This window comes from Corvus brachyrhynchos, unplaced genomic scaffold (genome assembly GCF_000691975.1).
Source record: "Corvus brachyrhynchos isolate BGI_N302 unplaced genomic scaffold, ASM69197v1 scaffold914, whole genome shotgun sequence".
NCBI lineage: Eukaryota > Metazoa > Chordata > Aves > Passeriformes > Corvidae > Corvus > Corvus brachyrhynchos.
Window position 1 is genome coordinate 187,315 of NW_008237467.1, and position 5,033 is coordinate 192,347.

Consider the following 5,033-nt stretch of genomic DNA (forward strand, 5'->3'; position numbering starts at 1 on the left):
CTTTACTTCACTTGCAGGCTGACCAAAGCACAGACACCATGCAGAAGCCCAGGTTCCAGTAGCACAAAATAGTGCACAGATTTTGGGTTAGGATTAGCTCTGCTCTGGCTGCATTTTACAGCTAATGCATTTGGGGAGCTGATCATTGTTTCTCCTTTCTCTCTCAACCCTTGTTTGGGCTGAAGATTCAGAATTGCTTTGATGCCATTTCAGATGGTTAGGGAGGAGATCAGGCTTCCAAGAGAGCTCATTCAGGTTTGTATGGTCTCTGCCACTTGCCTCTGAAAATTCTTCTGGACTATGTGGGCCATAAAATATGGAGCAGCAGATGTGGAGAGTGGCAGCAGGAGGGAATTTGGAATAAACAGTATGTGAGGACCTGGACCTACTTCTTCCATTCCTGTTTAAAAAAACATTCTATCTACAAGAAGATGGATTATTCCTTGCAAAAAACCCAAACCCACTTCAAAGACAGCAACAAGAACTGGCCCTGAGCCACAAACCTATGTAATTTTTTTTTATGCTTAGGGAATAAAAAACTTTTCCCAGAAGCACCCATCATATTATTGTGGAAGCTATTTCTGTCAACTGGACTGCCTCTCCTCATGTCCTCTACAGTGAGTAGGGAAAAGATGTAGAGCAGCATTGGACCCCTCTTTGGCCTTGCTGTGCCAACAGACACCTCCCTGGTTGCCATAGTATTGGGTGGGTGGAAGCTGTTCAGGCCCCTTTTTTGTTCTGATGTCCCTCAGGTGGTCTTCTCTCACCTTTGAAGCCTACGTGGTTACGTACCCAGATTCTTGAGCAAAAAACCAGAACCCAAATGCTTAATAGTTTTACCACTGCCTGCAATGATCTGGCTACTCTTCAAGTGGTGGGTCTAGCAGAGTACAGGCTGCATGTACTGCAGCAGGGTACACCTGCACTTCCCATGTGCAGAGTTCCTCACTGTCCTTTCAATGCCTTCCATCCTGTCTATGACATTGAGGTGCCTGGAGTAGGTTGTGAAGGTGATGGAGAACTGTTTCGTGCCCCTGGTGATCTCAGCTTCCTGACCATCAGCCGTACAGGTGGTCAGCACAGCTGGCAAAATTTTGCATTAGTTTCCATCTTCATATGGCTTAGGTGCCTGAGGCAGCTGCTAGTCCTGGCGTCCAGAAAGTCCTGTCCATGCTGCTGTCCGTGCATCTTATTTCCCTTGTGCAATTGCTCTGCTGCAGTTAGACCCACCTGTGGTCACAAACATCTAAACTACTGTCCTCCTCAGGTACCTCAGATTCTGGGTGCTGAAATACCTCTGGACTAGCTGTGAACAAGAAAACTTCTAGCTGGTAATTCTTTCCATACAAGACACCACTGTAAAAGACTAAATTCCCACCTGCTCTGCTGCAGCAGGCAGACTCCAGCCCATTGCATTTTTTACATTGCATTAAACCAATGACAAACCCAATGTACTTTGGCATATGAAAACCTGTGAATGGGAATGTTCTTGCTGCTCCTTGGGACTGATGATCTGACAAGGAATAAGTTCAGAGTATTCCCTTTTCAGGGAACAGGGGATTTTACTTTTCTGTCTTTATTTAGAAAGAAGCACATCAAAATTTTCAAGGTACAGGTGGAGATAAACTGCAGAGGAAACGAGATAGGAGAGATGCTGGGAAAAGGCACTGCTTGGCTGGGAAGTTGAAGCAGTCAGAAGAGAGAGATAACTGGCAGTGTGGTTGGGTGGGTACATAGGTGTGCACATTCATGTTACACACATGTAGTTTCTCGGCTTTATCCCCGTTCACTCATAAATAAGTCTGAGATTTTGCTCGTGCTGTGTGCAGACATTGTGCCTGCTGTCTCGCTGCCATCTAGCCTGTGAGAGCTTTACTGTGGCATGAGGACCCAAGCAGGGATGATCAGGGCATGTTCATGAGTGCTTATGGCCAAAGTGGTGTGCCACCCAGCATCACTGCTGCCAGCATGGTTAAGGTCAGTGGGTGCTGGATACACAGTGACTTCAGTGATGGTGTCTGAAATGGGGAAAGACTGAAATTTGTCTTCCATAGCTTGAAAATATTAGCTTACTGCTGAGGCACTGTTGATTTCCTGGTGTAAGAGGGCTGTGCTCAGTCTGTGCAGTGTGACAGTGTATGGTGTGGAAGAGTGCACACAAACAACAGGAACGCCCCCTTCTGCGCCTGCCTGGCTCCTTCTTCAGCTGAGGCTGGACCCTCAGGGCCCTCAGCAGCACCCCAGGAAGAAATGTCCCCAAGCAATGTGCAAACAACACCTTGCAAGCATGAAAAAGAGATTTGCAACATCGAATGGGCAAACTTGTGTCTGCTGGATAGACCCTGTCTGATTCGGTCACTAGGGGGTATATTGCTTCTTTGTGTGAACACACTGCTCACATACTATTAATAGGAATGGCATGCTTTTGCACCAAGAGAGTAGCACTCCCCTAAGAAAACTAAAAAATTGCAAATGGCCCTGAAAGCTTTCACTGAATCACCACTGTAACTTCCATAATCTCTCAAAGCTTGGAAAAAGTTTTATATGCTGAAAGTCCTTAGGAACAGGCCTCAGCAAGGGTACTCAAGATTCAGAGTTCGAGATTTGGGTTTTGGGTTTTTTTTTTTTGGTGTGATGCCTGTACCAATTTGCCACATTGTAATGGTTGAATATCAGGTCTGCAACAGGAGGTTTGGGCTAGGGTTTGTTTGACTTTACAGTCCATCTGGAAGAGTGCACTTTGAAACAGGAAAGCCTCAATCCTTCAAAGAGTTGACTTCAGTAGATGTTGTCCAGAGGTTGTGGAAATGTAATGTAATTTACTTATAAAAATAATAAGATTTCTAGAATAGGGCCATCCAGAGGATCTTAAATAAGTTGGCATTCTTCTCTTTAATAAATGTTCATCTTCCTGTTCAAGCCAATATTTTATCTGTAAAAGCAGCAGTTCACTAGTCAAGAGACATAACAATAGTCTGAATTCCCTAAATAGGCTAAACTAGAGTTAATATAGGAGACTTTTTCCTCTCCCTCCTTTCCCTGTCCCTGCAGCAAGGTTGGTAGCTCAGCCTCAGGACCTGTAGCAGATGAACAGGGGAAACCTGCTGGTTTTCACTGAACATGACACTTAAAAAGGCAATCCAAAGCTGCAGTCAAACCAAATGGACATTTAACCATATGCATGGTTAAATATTTTACTTCAAGGTCTCCAGGCTGGTATGTTCCCACCTCCAGCAGTACCTCCACACAGTGTAGAGCAATGCGTTGTGGGCCAGGTGAAGGTCTCACACTGAGCAGAGGTGTTCAGGGAGATCAGAGTGTTGTTAGCTCTGGTGCAGCGCCACGTAGGCGTGTCTGTGCTACTGGTCTTAGATACAGCCAGCCTGGTCATCACTGCTTTCCCCCATGATGGCTCACAGCTCTGAGGTGAGAGGTATCGGAGCACCACTCTCATCTCTGTGACCCCTTGGCCTGATGCCATCTCTCAGGAAAACACTGCAAGTCCAGGAAGGCACTTAACTGGGGTGGAGGAAAGACTTATACAGGTTTTGCCCTCTTTTCCATGTCAGTAAGTGGGGGGACCTCTCCTATTTTGATATGACAATTATTACCCATTTAGATCAGGACATTATTTCAGCTTTTGGCATTTACTTCTTTCTCCCAAAGCTTTCTTGGATATGCAATAAGGGAGGTTCCCAAATTCATAAAGGAAACATGTATTTGTTGGCCCTCTGCTGCATGCAAAAGCTACAGACTAAAATCTGTAAGACAAAGCATCAGATTTATGAGAATTTTCAAGTTAGCCTATGATTCTGACTCACAAGGTCTAAATATTTGGGGCTGGCAATGTATGTAAGCTTCTTTTTCTGCCCTTCAGCCCTTGCCTTTTACTCCCTCTCCAGCTCCAGTTTAACAGCTGCCTTTACCACTGGGTCTCTGTGGTTGCTGCAATCGTGGTTAGCTGAATCGTTTTGTGGAGGGGAGGGTGGTAGTAGTCCTGCTACAAATTTCTGTGGCTATTTTTAAACTTCATGAATTGCCAATAAACTAATAGCTGCTGATTTCTGAGTTGCTGATTTGTCTGCTTGTTCATAAGTAGGAACACGAACTATCTCAATTTTTCCAATTCTGTTTTGCATGCTCTTATCCTCTGATGTGGACTTGGGCCCCGCCGTAACTCAGTTTAATTTGAAGCAGCCAGTGCATTAGGACTGGAAACCTGACCACTGAGTCAATTACGTTCAGAACATTTTAAAATCTGCTTTGTCCTGGTACTAACCTTCACAGTGGCTTCATGCCACACACTGGCAAGATGTAGCAGGCGATGAGAGTAAACATAATGCATTTTTTTAAGATTAGACATTCTTCCTAGGGGAATTTAGGTCAGATTCTGACCTTAACAGAATCTGGTCTAGCTCAATGGGTTTTCATGGCATCTTTCTGGAATTATTTGTCTAAAAATGTTTGTTTGGTTTTTTTTGTGTTTTCTTTTGTGGTTTTCTTGGTGGTTTTTCTGGTGTTTTTGTTGTTGTTGTTTTTTGGTTTTGGTTTTTTTTTTTTTTGTTTTTTGGTTTTTTGTGAAATTTTCTACTTTCTGAAGAAAATGTGGATTTTTTCCCCCCCCATAATGGAAAAGAAACCGTATACTTTAACCAGCTTGGGTTCAATTTACTGGTAGATCAAAGTGTATCTTTCTACCACACGTTTTTTTTTGTTTCTTTTGTTTTGTTTTGTTTTGAGGTGCACTTTAGGCTCTAGAAGGACCTTCTTGTTCACAGAAAGTGCAACTCAGCACAGAGATCTGTGCAAATGCACTGGGCCATGAGAAACAGCTTGAGAGGGAGAAAGTCAGTAGTCTATCTGTGCACAAGGTGAATTAAACAAAAGAACTGTGTAAGTAATGAAGAAAACATTCTTATAAATTGGAAGAAACCCATGTTGACTGTATTCTAATTTATCTTACCTTATCTTGATGTCACTAAGAAGAATCTATAATACACATTCCTAGTTTTGAAAAATGTTTTGCACCTCTT